This window comes from Echiichthys vipera (genome assembly GCF_963691815.1).
Source record: "Echiichthys vipera genome assembly, chromosome: 8".
NCBI classification, from domain to species: domain Eukaryota; kingdom Metazoa; phylum Chordata; class Actinopteri; order Perciformes; family Trachinidae; genus Echiichthys; species Echiichthys vipera.
In genome coordinates this window covers 25,980,798-26,002,689 of record NC_139833.1, presented here as the reverse complement: position 1 = coordinate 26,002,689, position 21,892 = coordinate 25,980,798, and the positions used below count along the sequence as shown (strand labels likewise).

Sequence of the window (21,892 nt, the reverse complement as noted above, 5' to 3'; positions counted from 1 at the left end):
CGGTCACAGCAGTGCCCCCATTCACTCGTTTGCTGGGTATGGTTCACTTGGCTGTAAACGGACACCATTAGCTGGTAGGGTTGTTAAGCCATTTTAGGCCAATTAACTTTCCTTTACACGCAACACGCCCAGCTGGAAGGCGCATGTTTGGGTTTAGAGAAAGAGAAAGAAAGAGGAGAACAAGATGTGGGAATAATGTTGACATTTTTACATGCACATCTTTTTATTTTGCATTAAGATCAAAGTTTATTATCGTGGGGCGTACTAATTACAGACTGGCATGACCGTGCAGAGGTTGCCACGGTTAGTGCTACGGTGTGGATGACAAAGACTTACTGCAGGGAGAAGGAGGAAGGATATGGCAATGAAGAGAAGCAGAAAGGTCAAATGAGGCAAGATTAGAAAAGTTACAGCAAGTTAGGGACGAGTGGGAAAGGAAGAGGAAAGTAAGTGAGGTGATGAAACAGAACTTTAGTTTGGTTTTCGTTCTGTATCCCACGGTAATTTGGAGTATTTTCAGGACTTCTCAACATCCTGGCATGCCTAAACTGATTAAATGTTCGCTGGCATTCAGTCAGTATCTACAAGACATGAGGGGAAAATATGATGTTTTCAGAAATGCTACTGTAGTGACACTATTTTCTTGCCTCTTATGGAATGACATCACTTAAATGGGATGTGAAAGTTGATGCAGTAAAATGGAGTGTGGATGTCTGTAATCAGGGACTAAAATGATAACAGACAAACGGATAATAGACAAAAAAAAATTGCTGTGGCTTCCAAATAACAGAGGAGAGAGGAAGACAGTGAAAGAGGGAAACACTTTAATGACTCAGTGAGAAATACAGACAGGAAAAGGAAGACAGAGAAGATGGGGAAAGAAGGTGTAGTGTTCTTTAGGAGATTATAGCCCTACTCCCAAACCCTGCAATAAAAACTTAGCAATAAAAAAAATCTAAACCTTTTACTAAATGTATCCACAGCACTGTTTACAGCCCAGTCTTAATTCTACAGCTGGGTGCATGTCAAGTTCCTACCAGACAAGCAAGAAGAAGCTCTCTGAAATGCTATATATACAAAAATGAAATGGGAAACATATCCCATAATAGGCAGCATATTGCAACAGATTACATGATGTTGTTCTTGTATACTTTAATTATAGAAGCGCATGATGCATATGTAAACGCTGTAGATACACACTAGGAGCAGAGGAATAGAGGGGTATATGTATGTACAAAAGTCTTGGCTTAGCGCAGGAAATATCAGTGACAAAGTGGATAGTTGCACAACAGAATAATGCAGCGTTATGATTTAATGCAACGCAGTGCTTTAAACAGTAACTTTTGTTTGTCTAGCATGTCTATACTGCTGCACTTAATAAGCCACAAAGAGAGCATTGTTACTGTGTGCAGATCGTTTTCCTCCTGCACTTGGAACCATACAGAAAAACTTCAAGTTTCAAGTTGAATGTCATTAATATGTGCTTTATGTTTGTATACAATATATGTCACCGATCCAATCACCTTTTGCCCCTGCTGATGTGAGTCTGATTTGTGGTGGCAGCAGGTCACATTTTGTACATCTCCCAGGCCAGATGATATAATAATACTTAATAATAATACTTCCAGCATGGTCTGCCGCAGGGTGTCCTCCCAGTTGGACATGCCTGGAATACCTCCACAGTGCAGGAGGCATCCTAATCAGGAGCCCAAAGTGGCTCCTTTCTACTTCAAGCTCCCTCCGAATGTCTGACCTCTTAACCCTATTTCTGAGGGTTAGCCCAGTCAGCCTGTGCAGGAGACTCTTTTTGTTCACTTGTATCCACTATCTTTCAGGAATTACCTAAAGCTCATGATTATAGGTGAGGGTTGGAACATAAATCAACTCTAAACAAAGAGTTTCACCTCCAGGATCAGCTTCCTCCTCATTTCTGCTGATGCTGCACCAATCTGAAACCCCCTCCACCCGCACCTTTGTGAAATCGAATCAAGGCGACTGCGTCCAAAACTTTCTGTACATTTTTAAAACTGAAAATCCGACATTCATGCCCACTTCATGCAGCAATTAGCCCGGTGAGAAAGCAGGCAGGATTTGAACTCTCAGGCTCTCTTTATTTGTTCTTCATACAACAACCTTGTGACTATAATCACTTAAGTTGGACTAACACCCGTGTTAGGGCATTAAGTGTGAGCCCGGCGACCATGTGACGGAAACTGATTTTTGCCACTTGTATCCTTGAATTCAATTTTTCGGTCACTACCCAATGTTCATGACGTAGGTGAGGGTTGGAAACAAGATCGACCATTAAATCGAGATGCTCAGCAGCCTCTTTACTGCAACAGTTCAATACAGTGTCCGTATTACTGCTGATCTGCCACCAATCCGCCGGTCAATGCCACGTACCATCTTACCATCACTCGTGAACAAGACCCTAAAACTCTTTCGCCTTGTTCTTGCCAACCTGAAGTTGGCAGAGCACTTCCGTCCAGAAGAGTATCATGGCCTCAGACTTATAAGGGCCGACTGTCATCCCTGCCACTTCAAACGGCCCCAGTTAACACTGGATTTCATGGGCTCATTAAGTCAGCAGAATCAAATCATCTGAGAAAAGCAGACATGCAATCCTGAGGCCACCATACAGTATTCTCCAAACAGCATGTAGAGATTCTGTCCATAAAAAATCACAATTAGAAAGGCACAACTTTGGTGGAGCCCTACGCCCCTTGAGAATGTGTTTCACTTCCTGATGAAACAGAAGCAAACAACAAAATCTTAAACGTAGCCCTAAACAACTGTATACACAACGCCATAGACTTTATAAAATATATAAATTATGGACATAATCTCTGTGACGTTACCCATAGGTTTCTGTAGAGCTGTTGTAAAGCTCAGTGTGGGTCTTATTTTACAGCCATGATATGGCTCAGGACATCGCCATCTTGGCAGTGCCTGACTCCGTCTGCTCCTGGCTAATCCGAAAATGGGCAAAAAGGTGCAGCGTGAATGGACTGAAGAGGGCTGAACAAAGCCTACAGTCTATAGTCCCCTGTGATAGCCCCCACCTGTCACTCAAAGTGGTAACTTTAAGCCTTAATATAAATATATAGGTGATTATCTAAAAATTCACCCCTGTACAGTTGTCACGAACAAGGAAATTAGCTATAGAGACCAAAACCAGGCCAGGAACATGTTTATTTCTGCTGTGAAAGCGGGACTTTTTAACATGGGGGTCTTGGGGATTAGAGCCAGCCTCAAGTGGACATTCGGAGAACTGGAGTTTTTGGTGCTTCTGCGTTGGCTTCATTTTTCAGCCCCCGAGGTTGCTGCTTAGGTGACACCTGAAAGAAAAGAGGATTTAAAAAAGAAGCTGCCAGGAGCCACTCTTTCACTTTTTGTGGCCGCTATTTTTTTCTCAAACCCTTCTTATTTCTATTCACTACTTATCCACTGCCCATGTCATTTTACTTTCCTCTTCTCCCCTCTCCTCTTCACCTCCCTCTACTTACCTCGTTTTGCTTCTCTCTCTCTCTCACTCTCTCGCTTTCCTTTTTCTCTCTCCTTCTGTTACTTGAAGCCATATGGTCTGATTGTATCCATGTGTGTGTTTGATGATTACAGTGGTAGTTCTGTCAGACTCCGAGAAATTTTACTTAAACACACAGAGGTGGCAGTGAGAGACACACACATACGTACACTTGCCTCATGCCTGCGATGACTCACGATAAAGAAGAGGCAATTTCAAAGAATCTCCCCCCAGTTCATCTGATTGTGGTAAATATTTTCATATCATGCTTTTGTGAAGTGACACTATGCTAAACCACAAGGATAAGTGTTTCACAGAACTGAAAAGGGGGGGGATCAATCGTCCAGTAAATAGCCCTCTTCCTCTTTTCGTGTGCCTTGGGAAAACAAAATAGTGCCAAGCTTTGTGCATTGTGCTGCTGCCTTGCTCAATTAGGAATAATTACATAGATTTGAAATCAGAGGAAGCTGAGTTAAACAAGGACAAGAGGTAAGAGTAGAGGGAGTGGGACAGGAGGAAGAACAGTGAACAGTTTTCATACTTGTAATGACTTGTAGGATGTTCGGTCTAAACAATAAACTTTTCTTCATCAAGTTTATAGAACGAGATGGAAAAACAAAATATAATGGTGTATTTGTATATTCTGCGTCTGACAACCGCTGCTGCTTTGAACAGTGTACAGAGATGAGCCAAAGAGTTTACAGCTGGATTCAAGCTCCTCATCAGAGCCAACAAGACACATTTCAGTGTTTTGTTTAAAAAGCAGAACTAAACTGTAAAATATATTAGATTAATCTAACAAAAGGCTGGTCCTTTTTTTGGAAACTACCCTTTAGGGAGTCTGTGCATTTACTAAACCTACCGGCACAGTGGACTTAATTGACCTCCAGCATCCCTGGACTCAATTAAGTGCTCCTCTTCTGTGACTGAGAGAGAGTCTGGGATCAAGTCTTTTCTAAAAAATGTACCCTGCCGTACTATTCTACTCTTTGTACAGTTTGGCGTCTAGCTCTCTCTCTCTCTTTGCCAGAACACATTGTGGGAGCACAGCTGTGGCAGGATGTACTCTTTGGCCACTTGGTCATCCCTTCCCTCTCCTTGTGCTCTTGTGACGTATACAGTATGTACAGTCATTTTTATATCTCCTCCTCATCACCTGCTGTATTGTGGTTGTATCAACAGCTGTGTCACGGTTAAACCTAAATGTGGGAAGGGATGTCGGTTTGAGGTTGCAGTGGTGATAACAGGATTTATAAACCCCCACTGGATGAGACGTCTGCAAATGCATCGCTACCAAAGAGCTTCTTGACTATAATCCAACTGTCTACTCTCGAAATAGGCCAAAACCGTTCGCCGGGGAAACCTACACACACACACACACACACACACACACACACACACACACACACACACACACACACACACACAGCATATTCACAAAGCACACTCACTTGCCTCATTTCATTTGAACGATAGCATTTCTATTACATGTGCAATCTCAACAGCTAAACAAGGCAGCCTGTTAAACTCTAGCTCAACACACTTTACAGTAACTGTGGCTGATTTTTTCACTCAAATGTCATAGTCATTTGTTAGGACTAGGGTTTGTTATTTCAGAAAGACTTTGGATTTTTAGGTTTTTATCAGATACAGCTAGCTAGCCAGTAAAGTTCAAGGTCTCATTTCCTGCTCCTTTCAACAATGCTCCTAAAATATGAATAAGAAAGAATAAAGAAGATCACACAAGTAACAACAAAATGCAATCTAAACACAAATAATGGCAAATTAAAAAAGGAAGGAAATATATCATAATAAAATATGAAATACGGTAAGGAGCTCAAGGCCCAGCAGCCGTCCACAGAGCCATCTTCTAACATGAACTCTTTGTGTTGGTGGAAAACATTGTCTTCACCTGACATTTTCATGTTTCCCACCAAGTCATTTGAAAATTAAAAACACTGAAAAAGGTTCTTACGCACATATCATACTAATTTTACACCATTTAACGATGCAATAAAAACTGCATTTCTCCGAGTGTCAACTAAGAGTAGGTTGCACAATAGAGCAGTTTCTCATTGACCCCCATGTTAAACAGGCTGTTTACACAGCATAATTAAACCTCAATCATTTAAGGCCTGGGAACATTCACCAAAAGAACATTCTAGTCTGTATGTTTAGGGCATATCTCCATGACAACACGGAGGGAGTTGAATTTTTTTTGTACCAGGCTAGTTTTTATTTTATTTGAGGTTAAAGTTTATGAATAATTAGGGGCGTGGCCTCTTGAGTGATAGCTAGCTGTTGGCCCTCACTTCTCCTCAGAGGTAAACGTCAGCCCTCCCCCCAACGTCACATACATGCCCTTTTTTGGTAAGAGGAAATGAGGCGGAGTCAAAGTCTGACAAGATGGCGACTCCCATAGGCGAGTGCGATTGGATCAAGTTGAGAGAACGGACCTTGACGGAGAGGCTACGTCCATTTTTTATACAGTCTATGGTCCTTATCAGTAGATGATGTAAGAAATCAATGACATCACTGTTTATGTGTTGCCTCTAGTTGGCTCTCATGTTATAGCACAGTACTATATGGAAATTTTTACTAAGCCCATCGAGATGCTCACATTGAAAAACTTACTTAAACAAGAAACACAAATGGTAGATTTAGGCATTATTATTATTTATTATTTGAATATTCAAACAATGTGTATGTAAGGGATAATACAGAGAGAGACGGTCATTATTGCGAATGGAACCCCAACAGGGTGATGCTGGAGGGGTAATGAATCACCCTGAAGGGGTTTTAATCACAATAATAATCAGCTCACTTTTCCTCATCCTGCACCCACAGCTACTAATAATAATAAGAAATAAAGAAATCAATAATTTGATACAATTTTTAAGTAATTTTAACAGAAAACTGACTTTTTTTTTAAATTGTTGCCACAGCTAATGTTATAATAACCGGACTTCTTTCTCCGGATGATGGATGTCGGCCTCCAGATCAGACCTGCATCCATAGCAACAGTCTGTTATACATACAAGCAGCAGACCTTAGAAAACCATAATTGACCAGAATGGCATTTTCGACAAAGTTGTGTAATAAAATTCAATAAAATGCACAGAACAGATCCATTAATGCTGCCCAAAACTCAGTTAACATGTTGCCAGTCCCGAACATGGCTTCCTCTACAAAATAGTGAAATTAGTAGTTACACCTTGTAGGTAACAATATGGTTTTGGTTTTGGAAAGGTGAATATAAAAACACTCTTAGTATACAGAATAGCACTCTTAGTGGTGTGCCATGCACTCGATCTAAAGTTAAACTTAACAGAAGTGCTGTGATCAGTTGATGATCAGCAGTGTCTATAAAAATCACATGATGGACAAATCAACAAATGAGCAGAAGGAAAGCCCGCCGCTGATGTCATCCTGTGGACAAACGCAGAGGGAAGGAGGTGTGTGTGTGTGTGTGTGTGTGTGTGTGTGTGTGTGTGGTGTGTGTGTGTGTGTGCGTGGTGTGTGAGGGGGTGGGTGTGTGTGGTGTGTGTGTGTGTGTGTGTGTGTGTGTGTGTGTGTGTGTGTTTTTGTGTGTGTGTGTGCGTGGTGTGTGGGGGGATGGGTGTGTGTGGTGTGTGTTCACATGCACGCCGTCCATTATGAGCCAAGAGAACTTCCCTCTGGCCACACACGCCGACACTTGAACTTAATGAACTATGGCGAAAGAGTCTTCTCTGATTTAATCGATCTTCTTTAATTGTACTTCCCTCTTACTTGCTCTCTGTCTCCCACCCCCTCACTTCCAGCCTTCATTCTCAAAGCTATTTAAACTTTTCATTTCCATCAGTAATTCTAATCCTGTCATTATAATGAGTTACTCAAGTAAAATTATAGGTAAAAATGACTATACAGTGCTATTTTTTAATGATTGGAGATATACTGTAAATGATATGAATGACCTTCAGTGACAGTGGCTATAAGTCTGTTCAAATATGATTTGAATATAAGTAGCATAAGTTATTATTAGATGCACTGAAAGTTGGTAGCACTTCCACCATGAATGTGCTTCACATAACAAGCCCAGCCAGTCCAGTTGAGTCCCAGACAGGGCGGAGGTTTGGGGAGTTTACACAGGAGTGCTTGTGCAGCCATGTGGCACCATCTAGTGACCCTCTATGTTACTCACATTTATGAGCTACAGATACAGAATTTACTGACAATGGGATTATAAAATAATTTTATAGCTTCATGTTTTATTTCAGACCCTTTTTAATTTATACATCAAGGAACATACAAACACTGGAGTACATTACAAACATTATCAAACATGTGATTCTAGCTCGATCTTACTCAAGGGAAGTTTGAAGGGAAAATCTTGGTAAAGGGATTGAATATATTTTAATAACCATTTTTTTTTAAACTGCTGGTCCAACCTATGACCACTGTATTCAAGTTCACTCACTCATCCTTCTTTCATCAGTGTTTTCATGTGATCAACTTGTAGGTTGGATGTGATCTTTCAAAACCTAGAACACGCTGTCCTCTGAGGACCATGGTGTAGTGAGAAATGGCAGTGAAGGAGGTGAAAATTAACACCACAATGACCAACATCTATTGAAAAATCAAATTATGGTTGGAAGAAAGAAAGTGTTTAAAAAAGTGCTCTAAATGTTGCAATACACAGACATAGACACGTGAGCCCCTGTTGCTATGGAGAGGAAGCAAGTTAGAGACATGAATCAAAGCTGTAGCAAAATCTGAATTATTCTTTATTGCACTTGACTAGACTGTGCCAATGACATCCAAAACTGACCCAGAATCTTAAAGTGAACGGATTTATGCTGCTGAATTTATGCTTGGGTCCCTTTAAAACATAAACTTAAGCTGTTGGTAGAATTTTACGCTTGATGTTTACACTGTGTGCGCAATTATTAGGCAAGTCAGTATTTTCACTATATCATTATTATTCTACATATTTTACAACTCCAAGCTGTATAAACTTGAATGCTTATCAGGTTATGTGTATCTGTGTAATGAGGGAGAGTGTGGCCTAGGAGAGCAACACCCTATATCAAGGTGTGCATAACTGTGATTTGCTTCGTTTTCTCAGGCCAAAAAAAGAGATTTAACCGATTTGAAAAGACAAAAAAAATGTGAAAAGTCTTTTAGAGGGATGCAGCACTCTTGAAATTGCCAGAATATTGGTGCTTGGTTGAACATGGACTCAAACTCAACTGCCAAACCTACTTCCAGTTTTCAGATGACACTTTCCTCAAGAGTGGTACAGTAAAAGTCTGCATCTTTCAAGAAGACATGCATGCTCCATCACATGTGTTGAAGTACTCCACTGCGCGGCTAGTCGGTAAAAGCCTTAAAGATGAAAGAATAATGACATGGCCCCCTTCCTCGCTTGACCTTAACCCTATTGAGAACTTGTGGTCCCTTCTAAAATGGTGGATTTACGGTGAAGGAAGATGATCCACCTCTGTGAACAGTGTCTGGGAGTCCACGGTTGCTGCTGCACAAAAAGTTGATCGTCAACACATCAAGAAACTGACAAACTCCATGAACGAAAGGCTAATGACTGTTATTGAAAAGAAGGGTGGCTTTGTTATTTTTTCTGAAATGTCAGAAATGTAAAATGTACATTTTGAGTTGTGTCTTTATTATTCTAACTTTCAAATATGAAAATAAACAGGTGCGATGGAGAAGTTTTTGTTTTTCATTTAGTTGCATAATAACTCTACACACAAATAATTGTATGCACACATACCGTATATTCTCTTAAGAAAGCTAAAACCTCACTTTCACTTTCTTAAATATTCAGATTTGGATAATTTGGATTGACCAATAGCACTGTAGTTGTTCAATAATAAAGTGAATCCTCAAAAATACAAATTGCCTAATAATTGTGTGCACAGTGTAAACCAAAATGCACCTTGGGAGTTTTGGCTAATTTCTCTCATTGTGTTGTTTTAATTCAGCTCAACGTGTTTTACAGTACAGTAATTGCATGGGATAGAAGGCCACAGCTACTGAAAAATAAGAGCAGTAGCACCAATCCTATAACTGGGGGCCATTCCATGATAGTTTAGGATAAAGTGTATAAGGGCAGGTGAGTTTCATTTTATTACCCTGCTTATGCCCCGCCAACTTTCTCTCTGCTCTGTTATGTAATACCAAAGGCTAAGTGGAAGGGAAGTGAAGGAAGCAAAGTGGAACTATTAATGAAATGCAAAGGGCTCTTTTACACCAAAACACATCTCTGCATTAAGGAATTCTTTGGAGCACTCTTTAAGAAAGAAAAGTCAAAAGAAACTTAGCATAGAGTACGGTGAGATACCATCGTCCCAGCAATACTTTATTGTCAGAAAATTCAGTTTCAAAATTGATCTGACAATAAATACTATCGTATCACTTTTTTCTTTTAACGTAACTTCAGTCATTGACTGAAGCTGATATACTGTGGCACATGCTGTCCTTTTGTTTTTGTCCGTTCAAGTGTTCAGGATTAACGTGTAAGGTGGCCAAAATTGGCTGAACAGAGCTTTTCCATTACCTGCTTAATTATTTGATAAACCATAAGTCTGTCTGGTCTGAGTTCTGATGGACAGGTTCCTGAATATACAGACTAGCAAGAAAACTCTTTCTAATTCTGATTTTGTATTCCTCTGAAGCCTGTGGGAAGGCTTGTGACACCTTGTCATCTCAATTGCTTTCACATACCTGTAAAAGGAGAAAATTGTTCTGCTTTCAATGAACTTTGTACGAGCGAGCCCCGGCCAAGTGATCATCAAAGCAGACAGCTTTGTGGATGAAAGTATTTATCGGACATAAGGAATCAAAATCAAATTGAACCACTGCAAGAGATGATTGAACTCGCAGAAAAACACCAGTGGCCTGACGTGTAAGAGATAACTGATCACTTTAACACATTCAAATAGCATGAAAGGGATTTTTTGTGAAAAGATCAGAGTGTGCAGGTGGACAACTTTGTGAAAGACACACCTCTTTCATCATTTTGATCACAAAAAAGAGCAGGATATTACAAAGTCGTAACCTTCACAATGTTTTAATGTCAGGGCCTAAGGGGACGTGAAAACATGAATCACCACATAGTAAAACATTCTCAAGGTCAAAAAGTCCTTCAGAACAACATCGGAAAAATACTGATCTTAACTATGTTCTGATGTTTCAGCCTTTTCCCTTCGTAATATTGCTGGAGACAGGCAATTCATCAGCTTCCCTTTTATATGGGTTTTTATCAAGTCAGGAGAATGTCTCAACATTCTGAGGGGACGTACAAGTAAAAAATACTCAAGCAGAATATCAACAACAATATGTACTCAGTTTGACTTGTGACATCAGGGACAGCGACACTACATTTGGTCAACCAGAAAACGAACAAGCGAGATACTAAATAAATAATGGCTAAAGTCGTATAAATACATGCTGTTGCATACACATGCATACATTTAATCTGCATTATCTTCAGTGGGCAGAATCAGAGTAACAGTAATCATTGTGTCTTAAGAAAAGATTTAAACAATGTTTTCTCAGGGCTATAGGATTGGGGATGTTATCTGCAGCAGGAGTTGGGCCTCTTGTTCAGCTGCATGGCAGGGTGAATGCAAATGTTTATGTGGACCTCCTTCAGCAACATGCAATACCTTCACTGCAAATGTCTCCTAATCAGCTGTAATTCTTATGCAGGACAGTGCCCCCTGACACACTGCAAAACAGGTTAACCAGTTCCTTGAAGCAAAGAATATTGAAACAATGAAATGTCCAGCACAGAGTCCAGATCTAAACCCCATAGAGAATCTCTGAAAAATCCTCTGCGACAAAGTAATGTCTAAGAAACCCACTACAGTTAGTGAACTGTGGAAGAGACTGAGTCAGAATGGCTGCAGATCAAACCAGAGCAGTGTGAGAAACTAGTGATGTCCTGTGGGCGCAGATGTGCTGAAGTCATTCAAAGCTGTGGCCTCTACACTTCCTGTTCATTTTTGAATCCTATAGCCCGAAGAAAACAGTGTTTAAATCTTCTCTTCTGGCACAATGGTTACTGTTCTCTAATTGTGATCACTGTTTTTTTTCACAAAATAAAGGTTTTTGTTGAAGTGCCTTGGTTATTTAAAAAAACATGCTAGTACAGCAGTGGTAGCTTATAGCCACAACAGATATTCTATCAAACTCTGAACAATAAAAAAAAAACAGGATTTCAGAATAAATCAAGTATTAATAACTTGTTCTCTAATTTTGATCTTCAGTGTACATCATCTTAAAGACCGGTGTAAAGACTGAACCGGCACTCTGGCCCCTTTCCACTCTGTTTAAATAGCACTTTATCCTCTAAGACTTCTCATTCATGAATGACCCTGAATTTGGTGACACTGCAGTACATTTTCTGTTCATGACTCCACTGTAGCCACGCGAAGAGTGCGATCATGCATCAAGGTCAGAACCAATTCAGAAGAGGATCCAGAGGAGGTCACTGTTGAGTGTGAACTCACTGAGCCATCTGTGTCACTTCAGGGCAGTTTGTCTCACAGACACAAACTGTGAATAGGCCTATCAGCTGACCTCAGGCTGACCTTTGAGGATCCAGATGTGAGTGTGTGTGAGAGGGAGAGAGAGAGAGAGAGAGAGAGAGGGAGAGAGAGAGGGGGGGGGGGTGTAATGCAGTTTCCTCACCGCAGACCAGCTTCCACTCAGAAAGCACTGCAGCAGCTCCTCTCCTCACATCACACGCACTAAAAGACAGTAGGGGGGGAGAAAGAGGGGTGGGCGGGTCCACGGAGCGAGGGTGGGTCCTTTGGAGTAACGAACGCCCCCCTCTGATACTTTAATATTCAATTAGCTCCGGTGGAGAGGCAGACAGGCATCAGCACGGAGACAACTTGACGGCAACGAGGCGCAGTTCATTCATTTTTACACCTGCGGGCATGCTCCACGGGGCCGCCGGCACCCTCCCTGTCGCCTGACCCGGACACTTGTTTCACTTCCCTCAGCCGCTTTCGGAACTTTTCCCGGCAATAACACTATGGACCCGCTATGGACGGACACCGGCGCTCCGGTACGGCATGCAAATACGTACTCTGACGTCGGCGATCATGTGGCTTTTGGCGTAGATCCTCCTTGTGATCGCCAATTTTTTCTTTCCTGTCGCCTGTTGTCTGCTCGGTCACCGGGCCGCCGCGAGAGCGTTTGAAGCGGATCCGGCTTCTCTCTGGGTTTTTGGTAGACGCTTTGGGATTGTACCGCACTACCTGAGCATCGCGCCAAAACAGTGGGCAGGTAAGAAATGGATAAAGTCTCCCTCTGTTTTTCCCCTGCCTCGCCGCGGCTCCCCCCCTCTCAAAAGTCGCTCAAGTTAAAACTGCACGTAGTTGTTTTCGTGCCCCGCTTCGTGTCGCCTCTGCCGTTAGCGTGGCTCCCGAACACCCACACGCCTCTGTATAAATATTTTAACTTGTCTAGCCGCGTGAACTTTGCCTGCCATGTCGTTTACACCTGCGGGCTGAGACAATGTGTCCACCAAGTAGTTCATTGGAGGTTTTCTCCCCGGTGTTTAAGTTTCACTTTGACCCGTTGTGACCGCGGTGGGAGCAGGCAGAGAGGAGAAACACCGTGTCTACTTTTCCTCCTCCCCGTGTCGACATAACCAGCAAAACATGGCCGTCCTTTGCCGACATGTTGTTACGTCGGTGGCGAGAGGGGGAACATTTGGGGAGAGTGTTTTTCTGCGCCCCACTGTCACATCTCGGGCTGGCCGGGGGGAAACGACCGTGAAAACCCGCGCTTCCGCCGGTGTACCCGCTCACGTTCAGCGGGGCTGGGGTTTGAGTGCAACTTTCGGAGTCCGACGTTGTTTATACACTTTGATTTGTGCGACTCAGTGATGTAGGCGTAACGTTACCCCTGGTGATGCCTCCTCCCCTCCGAGACCACGGCTCCAGCTGCAGACAGAAGGACATCCAGTGCTGGAGCATATAGACTTACATCCTGCCCGTGCTGCAGGCCTGTAACAGCTGGAGAAAGTCAGGCAGGCGCGGTTCTTTTTATTCACAATATCAACTTTGGTAATGAACCCAGTGCCCCAGACTGTAGGCAGTGTATGTGTGTGTGTGTGTGTGTGTGTGTGTGCAGCACTGCTCTCCAGTCAGCACTCAAAAACAGAGGGAAGTGTGTCCACAGTGCACCCAGGGAAACCTTTTTCATTGCATTGAATCCTTCATGTTGCCCTGCACTGCATACAATATGGATATATATATATATGGATATATATATATGGATATATATATATATGGATATATATATATGGATATATATATATATATATATATATATATTATTGAAGTCACTGGGAATACATATGAACATAAACAGATACAGGATGAGGATCAAACATAACACATGCCATAATTATAAACACATAATCAGTCATGTTCTCCAGTGCTGTAATTCTGACTGCTCTTCTAGGCCAATGTATATCATATCCTACCTAGTTTTCTATTTTATACCTTTATTTATTATGGCATTGTGTCGTGTAACAGTAATATCATACACAGTACATGTCATATAGGTTTATTATGGGAAAACCTTGCTATAGTTCCTTTAACTTTCCAATGTTGGGACATGCATGTCTCCCCCATACCTTTTCTTTAAGCCCTACATAACTAAGTCTATTGCTTTTTGGAGATTGGGCAGGATCTGGGCATATACCCCTACAGTGGTACTAAACACCATCACGAGAAATTATCCAGTAGTAGTAAAAAAAAGGTATTTGACAATGTTTTTATACAGTTAAATTCAGTCAACACCATTTTTGGAGCCAAAGCAATCACTGGCCTCATGTTACCTTACAGGAAAATGAGTGCAGTGAGTTCTGTGTAGTGTAATAAATCTATTTAACATCTTCATCAAATGAGGGCACTATCAGAAGGCCTACTTGTATTGGTACAAACCCTAAATTGAGGCACTATGAAAATCACAAGAACATAGAAAATCTGCCTCCCAGTGCCAGCTACAATTAGATATTGACCCAGACAGCATGTAGGTTGAGATTAAAGTAGCATTTTATATCTTAAATATTGCCGGTTATGATAAACGGATTTACTACTGTAATTCAGTGCACCCGTTCACAGGTGGTTCAGTCTCAGACCTCTGGCAGGTCTGCGCACTCAGTTCCTGAGTGCTGAGTCAATTGAAAAGCATTTAATGTCTGTTATGGATGCTGCTCCACTCTGTATCCACATTCTTACTGCGTGTGATGAAATATCTTGTTCATTAGACAACACTCCCCTCACGCTGGTATGACCTAGCATGTTGTATTTCTAAACATTCCTTGATCAACAGCCCAACAGAGCCCATGCTGTAAAAGATGTAAGTGATTGTGATCAAAGCGCAGTTAACCCCCGTCATACCCGTTACCGGCAATTCCTCTGGGTATAAACTTGGCTTCGCTCGCTAAGCCATGCACTCTTGCTCTTTCCATGTGAGTAGAAATGTGGCTCATGTTTGTTCTTCACATGGTTTCTTCTTGTGATCTGCCAAATCACAGATAATGTTATATAATTTAAAAAGACAACCAGCATTTCTTTATTGGTGGCTGAACAATCAAGGGGTTTCTGTTGATGATAAAAGTAAACCATCGTGTGTAGTAGCTTAGAGTATTGTGTAGTCAAGCTTTCTTGTAGGGAATACAGCCAAAACCAGGTGTATAAGGAATTAATATTTGCAATTAAAGCATCAAAATAAAATTAAACTTGTTTGATTTGCTGGGCCAAACACCAGGTTGGTGTACAAAAAGAAGTGTTGAATATGGGGGATAACAATTTAAAATGACTATTGTCATCCAGTGTTAGGTATATAGGACATTACTTCATTGTTTTCATAGTTTGACAGATGCAAGATTAAGGCCGTGTTTGAATATTTTTTTTTTTGTGGGGGGGGGGGGGGGGGGGGTTGTTATTCTCAGTATTGCCCAGGAGATTAGAGAAATGCACAGATGTTACCACCCCACCTTGTTGTCCATGACATCAAGGACTGTCGGAGAGAGAGAGAGAGAGCATTTTATTCAGGATAGATTTTCTGAACAACCTGAAGTCATTTGGTTTATTTACAGTAAGGAGTGCACAGCTATTAATTTTGAAGAAGTTGCATGAAAAATAAATGCACTCTTATTCAATCGCCCGTTTTTCCCTGTCTCTCTCAATCATGCAGAGTTTCTCAATGTACTCAGTCAGTGAAATGTCAAAACCAAAACATCCAGCTGTGAGGTGATCCACTCTATTTGTTCCTAGAGGCGTTATTTGTTTACTGTAGTCAGATGGTGGAAAATGAACAAGACTCAGTCCGTCACACTCATTTAAATATAAGCCATTGGTATGGTCGACAGCGGAGAAAGTGCACTTCAGTCAAATATGAATTGTATAAATGACGTGTGAGATCTGATTGTTGACAGATATCTATATCGCCAGATGCCGCATGTGTCAATCATGCTTGCGAGAGCTATTTGAATTGTCTGATGCCTTTTCTGACTTCTAACTGGCACTAAGCTGGAGCAGAATACTGACAGTAAAACACTGAGAAAATATGTTTGTGTTTGATAAATAAAAGTGGACAGGTAGTCCTGTTTTGATGCTGTATGTAGTGTACAGTGTGTGCTGAGTTATTGATACTTGGATGCATGTGTTTAAAACAATACCCACAATCTATTGTATTGAAGCTATAATGAAAGCAGATTTACAATTAGATTTTCAACCCAGGGCTGTACAGATGAAACTCTGTATTCAGTGACTTTTTTTTTTTCAACCAGCACTGTGTGCAGGTTTTTAATTAAAACGCTTTTAACATAAAGAAAGCATTTTTAGTTCATTTCAAATAGGGCTTGGTGATATGGCCAAAGTCTTCTAATCCGATATAGGCAGTGGCATATCTTGATAACGATCACAGGTTTTCTGGTTATTCAATAAATAAATTGTCCATATAGAATAACCACATAGTAAAGCCTGTTTTTGTCTGCTCTTGAAAACATAACAGGCAAGGATCAGAGCGTAAATTGGTTTCCAAAAATTGCTGTATGCAGTTTGCCGTAGAAAGCATATAGAAAAGTATATTTGATAGACATGTATGTACATGAGCGCCTTACTGATCGATGTGTCGATTATGATTATAAAAAACGAATTTCCATATGAAATTCCATCTGGTATTTCAGACAAAAATGTCTGAGAAGTCTGAGTTAATGTCCTTGTTATTTCCAATTTAGACCACATAATTCTGTATCACAATAGACGATTGAGAAACAAAATACTGTGCATCTGTCAAATATCCTGTCAGCTTCAAAGTTTATCTGCCTAGAAAACCAGAGCAATTTGCTGTTCACGTTTAGTGATAAATTACCTTTTCATTATTCTAATCAATCATGCAAAAAATGTGATGAATGCTGTGTAGTTTTCCGCTTACAATAATAAGTAATACATGTTGGTAAGTCATAGCTGACAGAGCTGAAGATAACGTTAAAGTTTCACAGACAAGCCTGCTCTCAGCTCCCTGTGTAAAGATACTGATTAAAGGGATAGAAATATAACTGTGATTTACAACCGACGGGATTCAATTTATTGTTCTCCGTCGGCAAGCTTTAGTACTCCCGCACTGACCCATGACTATAAAGCTAGATAATGACGTGCTAACGCTATGCTACATGATTGTTTATGGACCAACAGGCGCCTCAGTTTTGCTAACTCATAAAATAAATGTTTATAAATACGAAAGAACCTGAAGTGTGCTAACAGCAAGGATCCTGCCCCGGACTTTTATGGAGGTTGTGGTGGGACATTTTTTTTTTAATGTGGTCTTAGTTGCAATTAGGGCGATATGACGATAGAAAACGTCTATAGTTTCATTTTTTTCCTCTATTGCTTATATCGCTATGTCATAAAACATGCACTTTACAGGCTGAGGGGTGTGTGAAGATGAATTGAGCTAAAGGAGTTGCTTCGTGCGTTGTTACGGCCGACATAAACTTTTTCTCTCTTCATTAAATCACCAGAAAACAGTAACACACACGTGGACCAGCATACACACACCGGACACACAACACATACGCTCCATGTGTGACATTGACACAGGCTGCAGTGTTTCAGTGGAATTAAGTTTGGCACAGCGCTGTGAAAGTAAAACTACAGTTTTAAATATACCGTCGGCTATTGTCAAAGAAGGATACACAAACACTTTTATGTTATAACAACATAATATTATTTTTCGGGCAGTTTTTCAAGCCTTTTATTATATAGGACGGACAGGAAATGGGGTAAGAGAGAGAGAGAGAGAAGGGGGGAGACATGCAGCAAACGGCCGCAGGTCGGAGTCAAACCCACGGCCGCTGCCTCGAGAACCTTCAGCCTCTTTACATGGGGCGAGAATGTAAAGAGGCATGTTGTACTGGTAAAATGCATTTTGCAGTTTGCCTTTATTGCTAGCTTACATTAAGCCAACAAATACAGTATATCTGTGTGTATATGTATGTGTATATATATATATATATATATATATATATATATATATATATATATATATATATATATATATATATATATATATATACATATTTTTTTTTTATAGGAAATGGGCTATATGGTCATATACAGTACATTGTTATTGGGATATGAAAGGACCTATATGGTGATATGAGATTCTGGTCATATCGCCCAGCCCTAGTTGCAATGGCACACTCCTACTCAAACCCTGGCTGTTGTGGGCTTGTGGTTGCTTTCTATGAGTATATTGTAGTAAACCATAATACACTAGGTTCCCTTTTTTAAGCTTTCACTACTTGTTCAGACTTTGCTGACACAAGTATTGTATGTAGCATGTGAGACAAAATATATCGGCCCTACATTTGTGTTTGTCTGAAGCTCAGACCTCTTTTTTCAATTATGTGTGGCTGTTGTTTTTAGAGTTCTGCTAGCTGACCGAAGGTGGCTTTCAACACGTTTTTGTTTTTCACATTCATCAGGATCATCCAGCCTTTCCTGACTGCACATCACACTTCCTCATCCATTCCCAAGCGATATAACTGCCCTCCGTTCTCTTGATGAAACACTGGAGTGAGTCATCGTGGGTTGGAGGATGGAGGTTGTTGTCATCCAGGCCTGTCGTGCTCAGCTGGGCTCTATGATGACATCACCAACATCTACGCTGTGCTTTTTTCCAGTGTTTTCGGTTCAGGTCCTCTCGCCGCCGTGCCTCCACTGGCTTTTCAGACGTGTTGTTAGGTGACTAAGGCAACCACAGAGATGAGCTCATACCTGTAGGTGGGGCTGAGAAGGAGAGCGTGATGGAGGGAAGGAGACAATCGGAGAGGTGGAGCTGAAGAGTTACACAGGGACAGAAGGAGAGCGCCTGAAATCCAGTACGTGTACGTGTGATGTCTGAGAGAGAAAGTGATACAAAGGAAGAGACAATTGAGTGACACTGCATGAGAGAGACGAGAGAGAAAGACAGAAGTGAGAAGCTGATGGAGATGAAAACCCACATTTACAGTACCTTACCAGGCTCAACACTGACTGTTAAAAGTGGCTGCCAGCTTGGCATTTTGTCAGCCAAATCATTCAAGTTCATCTGGTTCTTTGTCAGTTGAATCAATTTGCACATTAGTTTGTGATGTCATCGAGTAGGTCGAAATTTTCGCCCCACAGACAAACTATTTATTTTGCTTTGCTGCTGTCAATATACCAGATGCCTGTGTGCATTTTTGTGCTAATTAAGGCTACCAATAAAGGTGAACCGCAAAATATGTTTTGCTAGTATATTTTTGAACTATTTATTCTTTTTAATTGCACCATTAACATGTGGAAATGATAAACCCTCTGATCCTTGGTGGGAGGGCCTGACACAGACAACGTGGGTGGCGTGCACGTGAGTCCGCGATCACAGCTGAGCAGTGATATTTTGGATACAGGCCTCTTTTTTAAAGTGTTATAACATAAATGTGTTTTGTTTGTATCTTTCTTTGACAATGGCTGACGGTATATTGAGACCTGTGGTTTCACTTTCACGGCACTGTGTCAGATTACACGTCTATGAGCATTTATAATGTATAAGAGTAAGCAGCAGTAAAGATTGTTCAGCTGGTAAATGACGCTTGCCAATAAAATGAAGAAAACTTAAAGGAATTATGGTTTTTCCGTGTTTCCACTGTAGCGGGTTGCCTGAATGTTCTTTTATTGGCGTGCCAGCCATTTTCTAATCAGACAATTTAATGATGAGGTTCGCAATAAAGGTCAATCCCCACACGGATAAATGAATCAGCATTAACACATTCATGAACACACTTCAACATAAAATCACCAGGATCAGAATTATACAAGCAATAATCAGAGCCACAATGCAAACTCAGTTTAAATCAATGTATTGCACAATGAGCTACACTCGGCATCAGAAAATGTCTTTTAAATAATTTTCCAAAAGGGTCCAAATAGTGTTTCTCAACAGAAACAGTGGTAAATCAAAAATCTCTTTTCAGTTTCAAGCTCAACAAAATAATTTGTTTGTTTAATTCTGTTCAGTTGTTTTTTGTAGGAGTGAATCCTCCTCTCAAACTAAATAACAAAGTATCTCTAATAAGTTTCAGTTTCGTTTTTCCTGTTAGGAGGGAAGCCTCTTTCCAAACAATTTAACAAACGATCTTTTAAGAGTGTCTGAGTTTTCTGAGAATTGTGAACACGCAACCATGTAGAGACAGAATTTACATGCTGTCATGCAAATAAGATGGATAACATAAGGCTGTTTAGTTTGTCTACAAAAAAGACAAGGTATAGAGCTGTTCTATAAGAAAGGGGTCCTTAAATGACACACACGCACACGCACACACGCAAGACTGTTCTGAGTGAACAGACCTGAAACACTCTTTTCACTTAGTTCCAACAGAATCCACTAATGAATATAAACAAGGATGTATGGTGATACAGCAATACTAACATTGCGTTATTGCCCAGCTCTAAGTAGAATAGAATTTAAAGTACATCTGTGGAACTTAACATGTTGGAAATCTAAACCGAACTGGAGGTGTTGCACCAAAAAAAAACGGTGACACACAGAGCCAGAGTGACAAAGGAAAGAAAGAAGACACGAGAGACAGAATGTCTAAGCAGTGAGAATGAGAAACCAGAGACAACCTTGGAGTGAGAGAATGCAAGATAAGCGTGTGTGCGTGTGTGGGAGGGGGGAGCAGGTACATCGGATCCCACCATTAGTATCTGCAGTCAGTCATTTCATAAGATGTGTATTTTATTTGTTATTATTCATTGCTGTGTTGATTATCATCTAAGTCTATTGGTGCATAGCAGTTTGTACAGCGTAGTGCTTCTGCACGTGTAAGCACTTATTAACGTGTACATCATCCACCAGTCAGAGGGCTCATTTCTGGTTTGCCACGGCAGTCTTTTAGAACTTGATAGTGCTTCTGCATTCGACCAATTAAATCGTGTGGTGAGCACAACCACTACTACACGCAACTGTCGAAAAAGTTAGTTTAACACCCTCGCACACACATCAGTGTCTGTAGGACGCTCATGCCTGCGTGAGCATCGACGCGGAGAAGCTCCCCCTCTCTCATCCCACTGTCCTTCAAGTTTCAAGTTTTGGAAAAAAAGGAGGAAAGGAGAGTGTGAGCTTCTTAATAGGCCTTCTGCACTGCACCACGTCAGCCGCTGGGACGGCACAGACAAACTCCTCCTGCCGACGTGAGACCAATGAGGAGAGGCTGGTGACAATTCACAAGCCACACCCACTGCAGGGAAGGCAGAGATTGACGGCTTGGAATTCAGGCTACACAGCTCTTCACGATTTCTGAGACTCTAACAAACAATATAAAGAGCTCCACAGTCTCAAAGCATTTTCATTTGGACCTGAGACGTTCATCCTTCTCTCCCTGTCATGCATGCATACATGCTTAAAGGACATACTGTATACGGCATTATAAATATTTACCATATCAAAAAGCATTTGCAGGGATTGATCACAACTTAGTAACCACCGGACTGAAGTTTTGTAGAACCCCTCTCAAGTCCCTTGTGTTTGTTGACCTAAATTGGAGGCTGCTGGTTGGGTGCAAGATGACCTTTGCTCTACTTCACGTTTTCTGCAGTTCATGTACTGTAACTAAAAACTCACATTTTACCATGCCTAAACAAAGCAAACATCAAGAGCATTTTCACCTGTGGTTTAAGCTCTTAAAAGTTGACGTGATGGAGGTTTCTGTGGGAGAACAATGCACTGTTATTAGTGTGGCTGTCCATTAGGGAGAGAGAGAGAGTAGGGCTGGACAGAGAGCACAAATAGGGCTGCAAAATCAAGTCAAGCGGG

At 41.1% G+C, this 21,892-nt stretch overlaps 1 protein-coding gene across 1 annotated transcript in view; it reads left to right on the top strand.

Moving 5' to 3' along the window:
• Positions 1–12,428: 12,428 nt before the first annotated feature.
• The window catches only part of zhx2a (zinc fingers and homeoboxes 2a), a 32,039-nt gene continuing 22,575 nt past the window's right edge, over positions 12,429–21,892 (top strand). The window contains exon 1 of the mRNA XM_083918621.1: positions 12,429–12,820. The gene's annotated coding sequence lies outside the window, so the exon portion shown is untranslated. The remainder of the gene's footprint in view (positions 12,821–21,892) is intronic.